The sequence below is a fragment of the Scylla paramamosain genome, chromosome 33, assembly GCF_035594125.1.
Source record: "Scylla paramamosain isolate STU-SP2022 chromosome 33, ASM3559412v1, whole genome shotgun sequence".
Lineage (NCBI taxonomy): Eukaryota > Metazoa > Arthropoda > Malacostraca > Decapoda > Portunidae > Scylla > Scylla paramamosain.
The window spans coordinates 11,572,368-11,593,026 of NC_087183.1; the positions used below are offsets into that span (position 1 = coordinate 11,572,368).

Consider the following 20,659-nt stretch of genomic DNA (forward strand, 5'->3'; position numbering starts at 1 on the left):
TCCAAACATCTATTTACGTATCTATTTATCTATCTATCAATAATTTCCAGCCAGTCAGGACTTAATGAGCGCAGTGTACACACATACATGAACGGTTGGCTCCGTCTTTCTTATCTCAGCGCTCCGTCATCAAAGGGAAAGTTATTTGGTTGAACTAATTGGTCGTGTAATATGGGAAGTCTGGGAGAAGCTGGAACATGTTGCCCCAAGGCGGGTGTGTGTGTAGCGTACCCGCGACGAGGCGACACTTGCACCTGCCTTGAAAACAGTGCCCACATGTGTCTTGTCCTCTCACCTAACGGATAATTAGGTGTATCGTGGTTGTTAGGAGTTATTGATGTTGAGTTAGATATGGTTTTGTTTATCTGTTTATTTATTTATTTTTTATATGGTTGATATTCGTGTATCTTTTAAATCGAAGTATTTCACCGTCACATCGCCAATAAGATTTTCAGATACAGCTAAAGTGGCGAGTGACTTTCAGTGGATAGTTCACTTGACACACGCCCACGTCATTTATCATCATCCATCTGTTTGCGGCAAAATGACACGCTCTAATTCAATCCACATCTCATTTTTTATCGTCAGTAGGAAGGCTTGAACAGATTGCTGTCATAGAGCTTTACTTCCTCTACCCCATATCCGACTCTCTCTCTCTCTCTCTCTCTCTCTCCGGGCAAGTTTGCTGTTATGTTTTTGTACAAATAGTGAGAGTAGTAATACTTGTAATGATGGTGATGGTGGTGGTATGGTACTTTTACAACAATAACAACAATAACAACAACAACAACAACAACAATAACCACCACCACCACCACTACTACTACTACTACTACTACTACTACTACTACTACTACTACTACTACTACCACTACTACCACGTACTTAACACCCGTGCCTTTAATTAAATCCCCACCAACAAACAGGATGGGCGTTGGGGAGGAGGGGACAGATATGAATTGGATGGGAAATGATATGTAATTGATTAGTGGAATAGGTGAACTGGAACTGAATTGAAGTTGACGAGAAAGTACGTGTTTTTAAATGAAATATATTGAGTTGGAACTAATTGAATGAACCGGCAGTAATGAATGTTATGCCGGATGAACATTATTATATTTTATGTCTAGTTGATAATAACCATCCCTCTCTATCTGTAGTGGTAGTTAACTCTTCCAGCACCACGACATCAGTTCCATTGCACTGGGCACGTCAATAGAGGATTTAATTTACTTTCGGAGAATATTTCGCGATGTTCAAGGTGTTAAAGATAATTTGCACTAACTCTTCAGCTACAATTCAACACATTTGTTCTGTTCTAACTATAAATAGAAACATTTGAGGATCAGTGAGTGAGTGAGTGAGTGAGTGAGTCAGCCAGTCAGTTACTTAGTCAATCAGTTAGTCAGTCAGTCAGTTAGTTATTCAATTATTTAAACAGTCAGTGAAATTACTCGATCAATTAATAAGTCAGTGAGTCAGTCATCAGTTAATCAACCGGTCAATTAATCAACCATTTGCTCAATCACTTAATCAGTCTATCAGTCAAGCAGTTAATCTCTTTTCTGTCTCGAAGTAACAAGAGAAACTGTTTGCAGGAGATTAGTATTGTTCATAAAGATCTAACCTGCTAATTTCCACACAATGCAGCTGCTCTTATCCAGTACCAGTGCTTGTTTTGTCCAGTCCTCGTGTGTTAACTGAGAGCAAGATACGTGGTCGTTTCCAGGACATGTAATACATGGCCAATATTACAGGGAGTTTAGTTCTTTCCATTAGTTGTAAGAATATTAATTGAATTTTTCAGTAGTGGACTAATCTTTACCTTTTTCGTGTTTCTGTAACTCAGTGTAGCATTTTAATAGAATAGTGTAGCATTTTAATAGAATATTGATATGTTTTATTTAATCCTTCCTTGACTTTCCATCCGGTATTATTATGAAGTACACTGCTGCTGGATCATAAATGCATTAGCACGTTATCATATCCATGTACCCACTTAAAGGATGTAACATGTACTGACTGGCATGGGTGGCTGAGTGTCTGGCTGAGTGACTGGGTAAGTGGCTGTCCAAGTCGATAGCAGAGTTGATGGTTTAGTGGGTGGTGGAATGGGTGGGTGCGTGGATGGCTGAGTGTGTGGAAATGAAAAGAAGACTTGCACTTAAGGTTTAGTGAATGAGTTGTCATCACACTAATTTATATTTTATGCTTTTGTTTCTTTACTTTACATTTCTGCGTGAGGGTCTTCCTGTACTTTAATAAACTTAATATATTTCCACAATACTCCGAGCTTGTTACGTAAATCTGAAAGCGTTAATCGTACCGGAAGTAAACAGCTCGTAAAGCACATTAGCACCTGATTTGTGTGTTTAATAAATGGAACGAAGTGAACCAGGAGTGAAGAGCAGGTGATGAGAACTGAATTGCAATTGATGTTTTGTAATTTAGTGGATTTGAAATCTATAAATTTTTACCAATATTGAATTTGAAATGAAACTGATGGAATGGCATCGATCCTTTTTGCCTCCCCTTCCCAGCCCCCAGCACTCCCCACCCCAGCCTTCCCCACGTTTAACTTGTTCCACGGTCACCCTACAACCACCACCCATCCTTCCCCATCTCAAATTAGCTCCCCACTCACCCCCTTTACTTTTAACTTCACCCCACTCCACCACAACTTTGCTCCCCACTCATCCCCATCCCTTCCCATTCCACTTCACCCCACCCAAATTTAACTTTTCACTCTATTCCAGTATTCCCCACCTCACTCCACTCCACCATAACCGACTACCCATCCAGTAATTCAGCACTCCTCATCACACCCTTTTCTTCTTCCACTCTTCTCTCCAACCCATCTTCCAACACCACACCCCAACACTTCTCAATTTAAGTCCCATCACACCCCATTCCACCCCAGTCTAAACCCCAACACTGCCTAACACCCAGCTTAACCTAAACCTAACCCAACCTAATTTAACCTAACCTAACCTAACCTAACCCAATCCATCGTGTTCCCTCCTCTTCCCCAACACGTTACTGGGCAGACTGAACTTAGGCTCTTGTGTTACCTGTTCATAAGGATTCAATTGACGTTTTATATACTAATCATAATTCTCTCTCTCTCTCTCTCTCTCTCTCTCTCCTCATACAGGTAAATGCATTAATTAGTCAAATGATCGGCTGGTTAGTTCATCTATTTATCGCTTGATTAAGTTATACAGGCATATACCTCGTTTGTATTTGTTTACCCTGGTTCGCTGTCTGTTTATCTGTCTTTTTATTTTTCTATCTATTTTTCTATCTATCTGTTTATATCTATCTATCTATCTATCTATCTGTTTATCGCTGTGTATCTATTTATCAACATCTATTTATCTATCTATCTGTCTATTTATCTGTCTGTCTGTCTGTCTGTCTGTCTGTCTGTCTGTCTGTCTGTCTGTCTGCCTGTCTGTCTGTCTGCCTATCTATCTATATATCTATCTATCTATCCAGTCTATCTATCTGTCTATCTATTTATTATCTATCTGTCTCTTTGCATGCATGTACTTACCTATGTATGTGTATGTATGTACGAGTATGTATGTATGTATGTATGTATGTATGTATGTATGTATGTATGTATATATGCATGTAAGTAGGTCGCATTACCATCACAATAAAATGCTTGTGACGAATTAACAGATTTACATCATTGATAAGAAAAAAAGTCTACGGGCCACAAAAAAATAAATCAATAAAAAGTGTCCAACTGTACCGAAAAGAAACGAGCAGAAAAGTATAAACAAAACCGTGATTATTGTAAAAAAAAAAAGGTGAAAAAATTATGAAAAAGAAAACTGATCACTTGTTTATTTTGTTGGCGTAAGGGAATAAAAAAATAAAAAAAGAAGCAAAAAAGCAATATGACACTGTATAAAAACAGTTAATTGTCGATTATATAAGGCAGGCAGCGGCGGGTCATTAGGCTCTGTTCTTGTGATATATCTTTGACAATTATCATTAGCGCACGAAACAAAAAATAACAAGGAAAAATTAAGAGTGTACGAGCTAGTGTTATTATTATTATTATTATTATTATTATTATTATTATTATTATTATTATTATTATTATTACTACTACTACTACTACTACTACTGAAGCTATATTTGTTTTCATATTGTAGAAATTAAAGGAGAACATGCGTACTTTTGGTGTTATTTCTTTAAAATTCTCTCTCTCTCTCTCTCTCTCTCTCTCTCTCTCTCTCTCTCTCTCTCTCTCTCTCTCTCTCTCTCTCTCTCTCTCTCTCTCTCGTAAAGCTGCAGTACCCTTTCCCAAGTGGATGGTTGGTAGTTGCGGTGGTTGTGGTGGTGGTGATAGCGGTGGTAGCAGTGGTAATGGTGGTGGTAGTATTGATAAATGGTGCTACTGACAGTAATGGTCTTCATGATGGTACCAAATAGTGTTGGAGGTGGTGGTGATGGTGGTGGTAGTGGTGGTGGTGGTAGTGGTAGTGGTGGTGGTGGTGGTGCAGTGGTTGTGGTTGTAAAGGTGAAGGAGGTGATGACAAATGAACAGAACTTGATATTTTGTTTATCTGTTTTATTTATCTAGTACATAATTGTATATTTCTGTCTACGTTTCTATATTTACCTGTATTTGTATCCACGTGACTATCTATCTCTTGGCATCTATCTATCTATCTATCTATCTATTTGCGTATTTATCTTCTTTTTCTCGCTTTATCTGCCTGTGGATGAATACACATGCCTGTTTATTTGTCTACCATCTCATTGTCTTTTTAATTACTTGTTTTGTTTCTATTCACTTAATTAATCACTCAATTAGTCATTCTATCTATCTATGTACCTACCTAACTAACTTCATATTTATTTGTTTATCTATCTACCTACCTATCTATCTATTACTCTATCTATCTATCTATCTATCTATCTATTTGTATATCTATCTATCTATCTATCTCTCTACCTATTTATCCATTTATCCATCCATGTATCCACTTATCCATCTATCAACCTGTATACTTATCTGCTTACCTACCTAACTAACTGCCTATCCATCCATCGCATCCATTCTTCCATCCACTCACCCCTCCATCCTTTTACTCATCCATTCATGCATCCACTCATTTATCCATCCCGGCAGGCTATCCTTAACCCTACCGCTGGCCTCACGTGACCCTATTGAGCGTAATTATTTAGCCAATAATTATACGAACCCGATATTCAAAAAACATTAATCACATGCCAGGCCTCTCCCGCCTCCTGAATTTTCCCATTCATTATCTGTGCCACGTGTCCTGTGTATTATTATTCATATTTATTTGATGTGCTTTATTTTTAATCGGTTCCAATTCTGTGTTACTTTTTTATTTAAAAATATAAAAGACATATAAACACAGATAACAGCAAATATCATCTGAAGCCAATAATAATTATATATATATATATATATATATATATATATATATATATATATATATATATATATATATATATATATATATATATATATATATATATATATATATATATATATATATATATATATATATATATATATATATATATATATATTATATTCGCAGAACTAAAGTATTAGTGTGTTTATTATGCAATTATCTTTCCATGGAAATATTTATAATATTCTCCTTTTTTTTGTTAGTTTGTGTTTTGTTTTTACTTATCAGTTTACTTATAATTTCTTTTTATTGCTTCGTCTATTTATCTATTTTTGCAGTTATTTATAGTAACTTTCTCTTACTATAGTTTTGTTTTATATTTGCTCATTATTTATTTATCTAGTTACTGGTATCTGTTTATTCATTCATATATTTAAATATTAACCTCCACTTAACCACTTGAACTTCAACCATTATTTATATATTTACTTACTCGTGAATTCATTTATTCTATTTAACCGCAAACAGTGCAGAACTTGCATTATGATTCATTTATTCCTTTATTCATTTCCTTCACTTAACCACAAGAAATGCCGACCCTGTAGCATTATTTATTTATTCATTAACTGATTTCCTTGACTTAACCAAAAACAGTGCAGAACTTTCATTTCCTCCACTTAAACACAAACATTGCACAATTCCGAGCATTGTTTTCTCCTGTATGTATCTCTTTCTTTCTCTTTATTTATCTATTAATTTACTTGCTCCACTTAGCCACAGGGCGGAATTAGTTTGGAGCATTATATTCCCCTTTACGTATTCGCGGCCGCCGCAGCACACCGCCGTTTTCCCTCCATCACGACCCCAACACGAAGGTACAAGGCTTTTAAACGCTCACACTCCTGTGCATTCAAATTATCATTACGTGACCGTGGAATTAGGCTCGAATTTAGGTCACCGGACACACACACACGCACGCACACACACACACACACACACACACACACACACACACACACACACACACACACACACACACACATGCATGCAGCGCCATCCTTTCTTAGCCTCAATGTATACTACCTTCATTTAGCATTTTCTTGGTTCCTTAAGTTCTTAAAAGCGTGTCTCTCCTGCTGGCTGGTGGAGTTAAGGGGGAGGGTACAGGGGAGGATTGGGGAGGGAGAGGTGGAGAGTGAGGGTGGTGGCATGAAGGTGGAAGAAGGAAGGGAGATGGTTGGAAGAGGAGGAGGAGGAGGAGGAGGAGGAGGAGGAGGAGGAGGAGGAGGAGGAGGAGGAGGGGAAGGAGGAGGAGGAAGAGGAGGGGAAGGAAGAGGAGGAGGGACAAGTAAACACGTTAGCTAAACAGTGCTAGAAAGGGTGACGCGAACACACACACACACACACACACACACACACACACACACACACACACATAGCAAGAGTACGTAGTATATAGCAGTCATGTAATTCAATCAAAAGATGTATTACATTATTGAAAGGAAAAAAAAAAGCTTATTAATTTCTGCGCTTCGTAATAAGAGGATACTTTTTCCAATAAGTTTTTCTTCAACACCAACAACAACAATTACTACTACTACTACTACTACTACTATACTGACGAAGGGGCGAAGCGTCCGTCCTTCCCCTTCATCTTCGCCCCTTCGTTCCCATCGCTCCTTCATCGTCTTCTTCCCTTCGTTCTTTTCGCCCCCTTCGTCTCCTTTACCCCTTCATCCCCTTCGTCGTCTTCGCACCTTCTCCCCCTTCGCTCCTTTGTCCCCTTCGTCCCTCCGTCCCCTTAGCACATTGCAGGTAAAGACATGCCGCCGGCGAGTCACCCTGGAGACACACTGATCCATACGTAACTTTCATTCACATGGGATCGCCTTTCCCTCTCCCTTCCCTTACCTGCCGCTGCCCCTCCCGTCACCTGAGATAAAAGGGATGTCAGGCGTTGTTCTCTCCTTTCTTTCCTTCATCTCTGCTCCTGCTGCTCTTCGCTCCCTCCTTCCTTTGTTTTTCTAATTTATTTTTATCCTACGTCTCTTCCCTCCTTCGTCTTGCTCCTCTTTCTACTCCTAATTCTTGTTCGTGTTATTCTTCTTTCTTTCCCTCGTTTTCTTCTTGTTTTTATGCTTTATTTTTGCTCCTACTGCTCCTTTTCCTATTTTTGGTTTTAAGGGTCTTTTTGTTCCCCCTTACTCATTAGAAAAACAGGTGCAATTTTTTTCTCTCGTCACTTTAATCAAAACATGTCCCGCTCCCTCGCCTTTTTGCTCTTCACTCCTTTTCTTTGATTTAATTGGTCTTTGCCGCCTAGCCAAGGTAACTGTTTAATTAACTGTTTAATCGCTTGAAAACTAGTGGCTATTTTATTTTGTCGGGTAATGTTTACGTCCATCTATTTTTTTTACTTTTACGTTTTTTTTTCATTTACTGTACTTTATTACTCCTTTCTTGAATTTTCTTGTGTACTTCCTGTGTCTATTACGTATTATCATTTACATTATCTGGTGGTTCTAACTCAATAATTACTCTTTAGTTACTGGTTTGATTGTGATCATGCGACTAACGATCTAAGAAAAGTTTGCATATATCATAAATAATCTTATATCATCACGACTCGTCCTCAGACATCTTGCAACTTACATCTGTCCGTAATTTGGTGGTTTTGAACTGGTAAGGTACTTTTGATAGTCTCATATCTGGCATAGTCAACGGATCTTTTATCATCTTTAACAGTCTTCACTCATCCTGTAACTTGTATTTACCCTTCATTTATCTTGAATGTCTTAGGTCCTTTGAATTTTTTTTTCTTGCGTGGAGGAGGTTGGCAAAAGGAAAAAAAGAAAAGGAAAAGAAAACAGTTTTTTTTTCCTGTCCCTTCCCTTAGAAAAAAAATAAATAGATTGATAAATAAAGAACACATTCAAAGTGTAGCCGAGTTTAATTCCCGAGATGTTCTGATGCAGCTTTCCTCAGACACTGATAGGTACTTTTCCCTCCGGCGCTCTCCTCTTTAACCTCGTGTTTGCTAAGGAGTAATCAATTAATTCTCTTTGAGTCGCGTCCTCGTATCCCCTGCGCCGTGAAAATCTATGGACGTACTGATGCTACAAAGACTTGCGAGAAACAAACACATCCCTTTGTACACAGAGTTTTGTCGGCAATCCATTTAAACTACGACTTCACGCCATCCATCTTATTACAGGGAGAGGCGAGTAGACACAGGATCAAGACAGTTCAGGGAGGGTGTGGGTGAAGGAGGTACGCTGTGGTACAAGTTATGGGGCAATAAAGCAGTATTCTCCTATTTGTCTTTGGGAGAGTCATTGTGAGCTGGTCTTTACCTATTTATTTATTATTTTATTTATTCATTCATTTATTTGTGTATTTTATTTTATCTTATTATTTATTTATTTATTTATTTATTTATTTTGTCATGCGCCGGTCTTGTTGCTACATAAAAAAGAAGTATCGCCTGTTCTCATACTTTCCTTGCTCCCTGTCACATCTTTTCACTTTTCTCCTTCAAGCTTCCTATAGAAATCTTGCAGGATAGTAAATTGTCACTTGTCTTTCTTCCACAATGTCTGGAAGACCTACTTATCATAACTACAGTAAAATCCCTCTCATCCGGCATTCGAGTATCCGGCAGCTTCAAGTATCCGGCACATTTTTCCCCGAGCCCTTAAATCAATAAAAAATCAATGTGTACTCATAAAATCGATTAAAATTCCTGCGCGAGGCATACTTTGTCCCCTCGCCACCAGAGCGCACTGCTTCGCGCCACCCGTGGTCCACTGCACTGTGTTTATTCAGTGACTCAGTCCCGCGTGTGCACTGTTTATCGCCTGACGCCTTCATCATGCCTAAAGTTGTAGAAAAGAGGAAGCGTGTTGTGCTTACACTTAAGCAGCTGATCAGATCAGCTGCTGATTAAGACCAGCTGATCTTTGTTATGGTAAGATGCGTGAGTGTAGGGTGGTGATTGTGGATATAATTTCACTTCTATTCAAGTATCCGGCAACTTCTGGTATCCGGCATATCGGCGGTCCCGTTGATGCCGGATAAGAGGGATTTTACTCTCCTGCCTCTCCCTTCTTCCTTACTGTCTGTTGCATAATAACAAATTAAGAACATAAGAACATAAGAAAATAAGGGAAGGTGTAAGGAGCCATCAGGCCTACACGTGACACTCCCTTTATGAAATATACCTACTTATTTGCACCTCTCATCCCAATCTCTTGGAAATTTGGTAATTACCTCCTAACAGACAGTTTCTTTAGCTGTTCGGGGTTGTGGTTGTTACGGTAATTTTAGATTTGTGTGATTTATGTACGTATACCAACAAGTTTTTAGTTCAGATACGTTTATTAATGAGGATAGAATAATTATTCTGACTAATTTTCCCAGCTAATACCTTCTTCCTCTAATGGGAGTTGGATCTACACTATTTACTGTACATAGTGTAAATAAATATCAAGATGAAACACGTAGTGTGAACAACGGTCCATGACCAGCAACCCTCCAGCTGGACCGTTCCTCACCACCACCACTACCTACGAAACCTGCAGCTCAGTACTTAGATAGACCTACGAGTTCTGGAAATATCTAGGAGAACAATATTTCACCACGGTTTCCAGGTTAATTTTGAGGATCCTTAAAAAGTTGGTTTGTTTGGGTTCTTAGATGTAAGGAACAACCACGAGACGTCAGCCATTACTACCAGGTAAACATTAATTGCTCTTTTAAATAACTTAAATAATTTACTATAGACCATTTGTAAATAATCGCCTACACAATCCATAAAATTGTCTGATCTCCTTTTATGGCTCCTTAATGGCTCAGCACTAACAACGTGATTTCTGAGTCCATTCCATTCATCTACCACCCTATTTGAAAACCAGTTCCTTCCTATCTCTTTCTTGAACCAAAATTTTTCAAGCTTGAATCCATTACTTCTGATTACTGATTCTGAGAATGTTTCTTGCGTCACCCTTGGACGACCTAACTGGAATCCATTTTATTATGTCACTTTCTTGGAAGCGGTAATTGAACGTTTCTTATTTTTTTGTTAAAGTTTTTGCCGTTAGTCAACCTCCTTTGTATGTCAGAAAATTGTATGCACATTTACGTGACTTTCTTTTACTTCCTATTTTTGTCCAGTATTAGCACAACACGTTTTAAAGTCGCATATTTTGCATCATTTGTAGCTTTTCATTTTCCAAGGCAGCCACCTGGATTCTTTTTTTTCGTCTTACCTTAATATCCTCGTGTCGTGCGTGGCTGCAGTCCGTACAGGTTCCTTCGTCGCCTCAGGTATACACCCTCCCCTGTAAATTGGCCTTCACTTACTTGGCACAAATCCATCTACCTTTACCTCTCGCAATTCTTAATAAAAAAAAAAAAAAAAGCGTTTCTCTTCCCCATTCATTCACTTCATTCACCTTGAAAATAATTTCAATAAGTTCTTCACCCAGAAGACATTCCTACCTTCTTTCTTCTTTTTTTCTATTCTTTAATTTTTCTTTCTCTCCATTTCTTCCCTTCCTCTCCCTCTTCCTTCCTTACTGCGTCCACCCACGCGAGGAGGCCCTGCAGCAGCCAGACTAGCACAGTAAATGCTTTGGAGAACCAAGAGTCTGGTCGTTCGTACGAAGGACAGGACGAGTTATCAACTAAAAATAACGCTAAGATAAACCAAACATAAAATATGAAATGGATAAAAAATGATAAAAAATTTAATGAATAAATAAATAAGTAAATAAATAAATAAATTAATAAATTAATAAAATGGAAGGGAACCTAACACCAGCAAAACAGAGGCAACAGGAAGCAATAACTAATATTCGTACACTCGTATTTAAAGTACCAAATAAAAGAATAATAATGAAACTATAAATTTAAAACTAACACCCACGGTCCTCTTTGCCGCCGCTGCCTCAGAGATAAATAACTTCCAAAATAAACAGAAAGGATTTTTAAAACAAGTTGGCGGGGGGTTGGGGTTTGGTACACACGAAGCTTCCACAATAAGGTTGATTTTATCTTTTATCTTATTTTATTATTTGATTAACTTTTAATGTAAGGGGGCACTGGGGAAGGGCAACAAGAAGAGCGAGAAAAAGACCCACTGAGGTGCCGAAAGAAAGATCAAAAGGTTCATCATCACAACCACCACCCAACACTTAGCTAAGCGAGAACCAGACACCTAAACACCACGACCTTCATAAACATACTTTTTTCCCGTATAACTCTAATACAACAAAACACCACGACCTTTACAGATATACTTTTCACCCACAAAACTCTAATTCACATATCAGCAATCGGAATACCATTTTACGTCGTCTCTGGTTTTCACAAAAAGATTGAGCCAATGGGTGAAGTAATTCAGTAATATGATCATAGACTCCTAATCCAATGAACACATCGTTTTTATTTTTTATGGTGAATTAAATCATAATTAACTTTCAGGTAGAGTCAGAAATGAATCTCTTAACAAGCCAGTGAATATAGCTAATGGTAGGTAATATCCACATCCACCTCCCCTTCTATCCACACTCCACATCCACCTACGCTGTGTCAACTGAGCATAATTGTCTCACGTGTAACCGTTTACAGGTACGCGATATAAAAAAATAGGACAGTGAATCTGGTTTTTAGTTATGAAGTTATAAATACATATTACCTATCGTTCCCTACACACCCACCCACACAAAACACACACACACACACACACACACACACACACACAGATAAATATAGGCAAAGTCACACAGGTTTTAAAGTGGGATGTGCGTTTGCAGCAAGACTAAATAGGTGTGCGTGAGTCGTGAGGGATGAGGGCGAGTGGCGTGGAATAGCTGGGTGCTGCCTTGTGACTCTGGATCTTACTATTAGTCTGTTGCTGTCCTCTTTTCATTTGGGTTAGCTTCATTAGACTAGGTAAGGTCATGGTTAGGTTAGGTTAGGCTAAGTTATGTTAGGTTAGGTTAGGCTAAGTTAAGTTATGTTAGGTTAGGTTAGGCTAAGTTAGGTTAGGTTAGGTTAGGTTCGGCTAGGTTATGGTTAGATGTAGGTGAGGTTAGGATTGGTTATGCTCTCCATTCGGTTAGGTTAGGTTAGATGTAGGTTAGGTTAGGTTAGGTTAGGTTAGATGTAGGTTAGGTTAGGATTGGTTATGCATGGTAATGATCGTGTAGTATGTACTACTGCTACTACTACTACTGCTTCTACTTCTACAGGCACCACTACCATCAGCACCACTACCGGCCACCCCTCCCCCCTCTCCACTAGGCATCTAATGAACGTCCTTCCAGACAGCAGGCCTTCACCCAGCACAAGTAACACGAACACACAAATTACTGCAACAACAACAACTAATAAACGCACTCGCGCACACACACACACACACACACACACACACACACACACACACACACACACACACACACACACACGAGCTTACATACCTTCAGGCCTACAATATAAACTCGTATGCGGACATGAACGCTGTGTTGTTGTTGTTGTTGTTGTTGTTGTTTCTTTTCTTCATTTTTTTCTTGTTCTTGTTCTTGTTCTTGTTCCTGTTGTTCTTGTTCTTCTTCCTTTCTTGTTTGTCCTGACTAGCATTTGAAGGCCTGGCCTGATAATGGATATTACAGTGTTAAAGACTGTCTTAGCCTCTCAAGACCAGGCAAGTAAAAGTTCGTTGGAACTGTTTCTGAACAAGATAAACAACAAACTGCAAGCAATCCAAACTACTGTCAACAAGCTGACGAGAAGTCTGGAATTCACACCAAAGGAAGTAGAGGATTTGAAACACCAGACGAAACAACACGAAAGGGAGAAGGAGGAGCATGAGGAAATAATCAGAAAGCTCGATGAAAACTTGCAGAAGAGTTCCAGCTTGATAAAGGAGTTAGAAGAACGCACAAATTATCAACAGGACCATGTTCCCTCATGATAAATACGAACACTCGCATCCTCTTTTCAGAGATCATCGTTTGTTAAAACTTAGTGATATTATCAATATGGAAACTGGTCTCTTTTCTTTTTTCATACAGTTCCATAAACATATACCAGAGCAACCATTTCCAATTCAAAGCACATAATCGTAACACTCGAGGAGCAAATGACCTTAAAATCCCAATATACCGCACCACACATAGTATTTTACACCGTGGCGTTTTTTTTCTTCTTTTTGAGGGTGTAGTTCTCCTTATCAATGTATTTACTGTGATAGCCTCGTACATACTGGCCTGAGATTTACAGGTGCAGGGTTTTTTGTTTAATTTGTGTAGGATTACAGTATGTTTTCCTGGCTGTATTAATGTATACTCCTTATGGTTTGTTATATAGTGTATATTTCATATTGACTTCATGTACTGAACTCTCAACGACTACTAAATCTACACTTAGTATAGGTCTTAAGTCCCTGTAGGAGCCTCAACTCGAGGGACATGGCCTTGATATATCGATTGTTTCTTTGACATGATATTGTAATGTAGAAGAGGCAAAAAAAATATCAGTGTCACTATATCAATATCTTCTGGTTCTCCTCTTCCTCATTGATTATTATTATTATTATTATTATTATTATTATTATTATTATTATTATTATTATTATTATTACTATTATTATTATTATTATTGCATATCAGTTTGTCGTGGGGAAGTAAAAGGATATTGCTAAGAGAATACACACACCTCATTACCTTGCTGTATTTTTTGCAGTTCGAATGATGCACGGTGGTGGTGGTGGTGGTGGTGATCGACGAACGCGCTCACCTCTATAGTGAGTCACCTTGCTGGAAGACGAAACCATAACAAAACCAGTACCTGCAAAATACTTATCTTGCTTTACTGTTCTGCTTCCTTCATCTTTGTTTTTTATATTGTATTGTGTATATCCTCTTACTGAAAGGTCTGCTAGTCTTGTGGGATATAATTTATTTGCGTCTGTTTTTCTGTTTTGTCTCTGTCTGGTTGTCTGTTTATAATAGTGTGTTTATTTTTGTTCGTTCGTTCGTTTTTTTTGTGTGTTTTCCTCTCTCTCTCTCTCTCTCTCTCTCTCTCTCTCTCTCTCTCTCTCTCTCTCTCTCTCTCTCTCTCTCTCTCTCTCTCTCTCTCTCTCTCTAACTCACCCACTCACTCCCCTACTTAATCAATCTACACATTGAACAAACTACTACATAGTAACTTTCCCTTCCTCTTCCTCACACACTACAAAGACAGAAAGACAGCCAGAGAAAATAAGAAAGCACCACATATGTAAGAAGAAGCAGGTGGAGGGAGGGAGCATATGAAACACCTGGCGGAAATGAAGTGCCACATTTTTGCAGGTGTCTTGGCTCTCCACTGCATAATTAGTGCGTGAGTGAGATGAGTAACAGACCGAGGTGGTGCATGAGAGTGGTGGATGAGTCAGGGAAAGAAAGAGGGAGGAAGGTAGAGACGAAGGAAAGGAAATGGAAAAGGAAAGTGTCTAAGGAAGGGAAAGATGTTATGGGAGGAAAATAATGAATGAGGGACGGATAGAATGGATTAAAGGAAGGAAATAGGAAGGAGGGGAATAGGGAAGGGAGGTGCCTGAGGGAAGGGGGAAAAAGGGGGATATAGGAGGGAAAGAATGGAACAGAGAAGAGCTGAGAGAGAGATGGAGGAGTTTTAGGAGAGAAGGGAAGGAATGGAAAAAAAGAAGGTAAGTGAGGGAGGGAGAGAAGGAAGGGTGATGTTACGGAACGAGTGAATGGAGAAGAACAGATGAAGAGATGGAGAAATTTTAAGAGAGAAGAGAAGGAAGGAGGAAGAATAGAAGGGGGAGAGGGGGGAGTAAATGATTATTAGTTGGATGAATGAGGAGATGAGCAAGGGAAGGATAAAGTAAGAGAATAAATGATGAGGAGGGGAAGAGCCTGAAAATGCAAAGGATTATTGCTTGATTAAATAAAGAAGTGAGAGAGAGAGAGAGAGAGAGAGAGAGAGAGAGAGAGAGAGAGAGAGAGAGAGAGAGAGAGAGAGAGAGAGAGAGAGAGAGAGAGAGATAAGCATTAGAGGATCGAATTCCCTAGTGATACGTGGGCTGATAAATGACGCAGAGAAATGTGAAGGCATTAGTATGGGAGTTCCTGAGAGAGAGAGAGAGAGAGAGAGAGAGAGAGAGAGAGAGAGAGAGAGAGAGAGAGAGAGAGAATAATACGAACAAGATTAGTGACAATAATACTAATGATGATGATAATAATAATAATAATAATAATAATAATAATAATAATAATAATAATAATAATAACAATGATAAAAATAATAATGAAAAATGAATATATAATGAAACTAATACCAAGCCGATAAGGGGAAGGGAAGGGAAATAAAGGGTTAATGAATAGAAAAAAAAAGACTTGAAATTATCATATATATAAAAAGAGATAGACAGATGGATAATTAAGTAAATAAATGAACTCAGTAATTAAAAAAATAACAGCCTTCCCAGAATTTCATCCTTATTACTCTCTCTCTCTCTCTCTCTCTCTCTCTCTCTCTCTCTCTCTCTCTCTCTCTCTCTCTCTCTCTCTCTCTCTCTCTCTCTCTCTCTCTCACATTTAATTTCCCTTCCGATGATACATTTTGTAATATCGTAATTAGAATATGATTGATCTCGATTCTGTTTCGTGTACCCTTTCATTATTCGATGCTGCACAGGTGGGGAATGCTTTGGTGTTACCTGTACGCACTGCTGTTTACGAAAGCTATATTATTCTGTGGCATACGTCTCAGTGGCTCTTTAGTATGGCGCTTATCTGGAGTCTGAGAAGTCGAGAATTCGGGAGTTCTACTTTGGCTCTCGTATTTTTGTAGGCAGGAGAGATAGCGCTTTCATGTGACCGTGATTGACGCTGTTTTCTTAATTAATTCTTATTTTCTTGAGACTTTAGGAAATGGTGTTATGTAAGGTGCTAAGATGAAAAACATGGAAGTAAACGGTTGGAAGTAATATTTGAAATAGTGTTATGTAAGGTGATAAAATGAAAAAAAAAAAAAAAAAAATAGAAATATGTTGTTGGAAATAATAGAAAATAGTGATATTTATTTTAGTTGTAGTTTTAGGAAATGATGTTAAGCCAGACGCCAAAGTAAAAAAAAAGATTAAATACATCAATAAATGAATAAATAAATAAATAAATAAAATAAATAAACAAATAAATAAATGGAAAATAAGTAAGGATAGTGAAAGTAAATGAAACATTACAAGAAAGATACTTCAAAATGACACTAATAATACGTATGTTCCTTTCACCTGCAGTTCTTGGAGGACATTGTTACTTTTGACACCAGAATAAAAAAAAAAAAATAAATAAATAATAATAATAAAATTAAATAAATAAATAAATAAAAGGAAACTAAAACAAGATTACAAGACCTTAAAAATCCAAGAAACATTATAAAAAAAAAAAAACTAACAAAAAATAAAGAAAAAATACACGTGCGTTCCTCTTTTTCTGGAGATTTTTGGGAAGTGTCACGTCACACGCTAGACTGGAGGAAGGAATGAATGAAGGAAGGAAGGAGTGAAGAAAGGAATAAACTCACATGAAGATCCAGACGCACGAAGTTGATTCACGTATTACTAAGGTTACTAAAGAATGCTGTTAGTAGTATATTATGCATTATGTTCCTCTTTCTATTCCAGGAGGGGCGAGAGAATAATATAATGTGCTGAAGTGAAATAAGCATGTATACTGTCAACGAGAGATTCTGGGAAGAGGAGATTAACTGAGATGTTACAGAAAGGTTACTTGGGAATGTTAATAATGTTAGTGATTATGTTTCTCTCTCGTATCTTTGTGTGTGTGTGTGTGTGTGTGTGTGTGTGTGCTCTAAGGTACTGTACTGCCGGCTATAGGAATCACATAGAAACTTTCAATGTATATTTTTCTCTCTTTCTTTACAGGAGATCTTTTTCTTTCTGGTCCCTGTGTGTGTGTGTGTGTGTGTGTGTGTGTGTGTGTGTGTGTGTTACAAAACAACGCCTTCCCTAGATACATACATAGTATACTTCACACGGCAAACATCACACGACTCTCTCTCTCTCTCTCTCTCTCTCTCTCTCTCTCTCTCTCTCTCTCTCTCTCTCTCTCTCTCTCTCTCTCTCTCTCTCGAGGAAGGTTAAAGGTCACGAACTCATTTCTCCTCCTCCTCCTCCTCCTCCTCCTCCTCCTCCTCCTCCTCCTCCTCGCCGCACGCTGCACGCCTCCTCCTGACTGCATTTTTCAAGGCTTACTCCTCCAGGGTTTGCTTGGAGTGGGATAGTCGTGCTGCCTGAGGAGGAGGTAGAGGAGGAGAGAGAGAAGGAGGAAGAGGAGGAGGAGGGTTAGGAACAGGAGGAAAAGAAAAGGAGAGGGATTCAGTCAAGGAGGAAGAGAAGGAAGAAAGGATGATAATGAGGAGGATAAGGAGAAGGAAGGAAACAGGAAGAATAGAAATGGAAGAGGAGTGGAGAGAGGAGTAAGAGCAGGAAAAGAGGGGGAGGAGGAGAAGCAGGAGGAGCAGGAGGAGGAGGAGGAGGAGGAGGAGGAGGAGGAGGAGGAGGAGGAGAAGAAGAAGAAGAACCAAAGAAGCAGAAGAAGAAGAAGAAACAGAAGAAGAAGCAGAAGCAGAAGAAGAAGCAGAAGAAGAAGCAGAAGAAGCAGAAGAAGCATAAGAAGAAGAAGAAGCATAAGAAGAAGAAGAAGCATAAGAGAAAGAAGAAGCATAAGAAGAAGAAGAAGCATAAGAAGAAGAAGAAGAAGAAGAAGAAGAAGAAGAAGAAGAAGAAGAAGAAGAAGGCTAGGAGGAAGGAAGATAGGAACAGACGTTGTACGAATAAATATATATATTTTTTTACATGCAAAAAACTTGCGATACAAAACAATTTAGAAAAAAGGAAAACTCACGCATTGCTCTGGAAAAAAAAAAAAGGATCAGATAAAAAAATGAAATGAGATAAAATAAAAGGATAAAAAAAATAGAGGAAAAATGGAAAAGAACAAAAAAACGAAACACACACACACACACACACACACACACACACACACACACACACACACACACACACACACACACACACACACACACACACGACATAAAAGGAATTTCATTGTCGCTTAGAAATAACCACACGTATGTCATAGGGAAGGGAACACACACACACACACACACACACACACACACACACACACACACACACACACACAGAATAGAGTCCAACAGCCTTCGTAGAGAAGCTAGAAAACGAGGGTTAACGATAAAGAGATGCCACCACCGTGTTTGTGAAGACAGTACTCACAGATAGACACATAGATGAATAGTTAGAAAGATAGACAAGTAGATAGATAAACAGATAAAGGAGAGGTAGACAGATAGATAGACTGATAACACACAGACAGTAGATGAATAGATAAATCGATACATATAGAGAGATAGATCGGTAGTTAGAGAAAGATAGACAGATGTGTAGCTAGATAAATAGATAGATAGGTAGATAGATAGGTGGATGTGTAGATAGACAAAGACGTATAGATAGGATGTTGAGTACTATTATGAAATACGTAATTTATTCATAATATGTAAATAACCTGGTAATATAGGACCTTGAATCAGTAAAAAAGCAGCCAGTTGGTGAAAGATGCATAGGGTCCTCTTTCTCTTCTCTTCTTCCTTCTCCTCCTCCTCCTCCTCCTCTTCCTCCAGTAATATATTCCTTTCCATCCCTCCCCCAAGTCGGACTGTGAGAGCGGAAAGGGGACAGGACGGGGTGGGCATGGCGGGGTTCAAGAGCCGCTGTCGACAAAGCCACGCGTTCTTTTTGCGAGCAGTAACTTTGCATATCAAGGAGGAATCTGCTTGGCGCTCTTGTGCTGCGTTAGGAGCAGTGTTTCTTGTGACCTGGTGCCGAGGACTGACTGCTGACGGTGGTGGTGGTGGTGGTGGTGGTGTTGGGTACTCTGTTTAAGGTTCATGTTCTTGCTAGTGGTCATCATTATTACATATAAATATTTTTTTTACCTTTAATATCGTCCACCTGTAAATAAGGTAACTCTGAGTACTATATTTAAAGTTGAGGGTGTTGTTGTTATTTTTATTATTGTAACTGTGAACTATATTTAAAGTTGAGGGTGTTGTTGTTATTCTTAATATTGCTAGTGTTGTTTCGTGGTTATATATACTTGTAGTGTTAGTAAATTGTAATGATAGTTCCTCACTTAACCATCACTAGTATCTTTAACATCACTCACCTGTAAATAAAATGACTATGTGAACTCGATTTCAGGTTCAGGTTATTGTTGCTAGCATTCTTATTGCTCCTAATGTTGTGACTGGTGCTTTTAGGTGTGATGGTGAATGATACTTTCTCACTTAAGCCTTACCGCCTTTAACATCATCCACCTGTCAATAAAATAACACCTTTAATGTCTACTCGTATAATCCACTCCCTTTTTCATATTAGTACTAAGAATGAACTGGATCGAATCGAGAACTAAAGGCGGGAAGGGACATTTGACATCGTAAGTGGAAGAACAGTGCAGGGCGGGGCGGGGCAGGAAGGGATTTCAGAGCTGATAGATAGGTTTTCAGTGTTTCCAACGTCGTGATCACCCAAAGCTGTACCACGTCACTGGCTTCGTCACGCCCCACTGGCAGTCCACTGAGCCGTGTGTGTGTGGACTTGTGTCTCTGCTGCTGGCTGGGTATATAAAGCGTCGTGTGATCAGACTGGTGGATGAATAGATTCGTTGGTAGATAATTAGATAGTTAAATGCGAACGTGTTACATCAAGAATGATAGGTAATTAAGTCCATTTTAGGGTCTTGTTGCCTCGTCACCTTGTCGACCTAAGTGACTCCCCTTAAATTTTCAACTGCAGATACATAGATAATTATGTGCACAAACACACACACACACACACACACACACACACACACACACATCATAAACTCTTATTTTGGTTCACTCGATTCGCTTCATATAAAAACATAACCTTATCTAACCTCACTTAATTAAACCAAACCAAACCAAACCAAACACACATACAACCTAACTCTTGTATCAGTGCAGGCAAGGAACAGGCTGGGAGCGTCACTCACATTATCTACCTTGGTGCATGGCCTTCACCTTTCACCAAACACCAGCATGAAAGGAGACAACACGCTCCGCCTCACCTGTGTTAATGCACGCACAGTAATTAGCGAGTTGCATGTACCGTTTTC

General features: G+C 38.7%; 1 long non-coding RNA gene across 1 annotated transcript in view; it reads left to right on the top strand.

Annotated features, from left to right (window-relative positions):
- LOC135089704 (uncharacterized) overlaps positions 1 to 19,853 on the top strand; it is a 23,646-nt gene extending 3,793 nt beyond the window's left edge. The window contains exons 2-3 of the long non-coding RNA XR_010261581.1: positions 14,154 to 14,214; positions 19,173 to 19,853. This is a non-coding gene — a long non-coding RNA (uncharacterized LOC135089704). The remainder of the gene's footprint in view (positions 1 to 14,153; positions 14,215 to 19,172) is intronic.
- Positions 19,854 to 20,659: the final 806 nt, after the last annotated feature.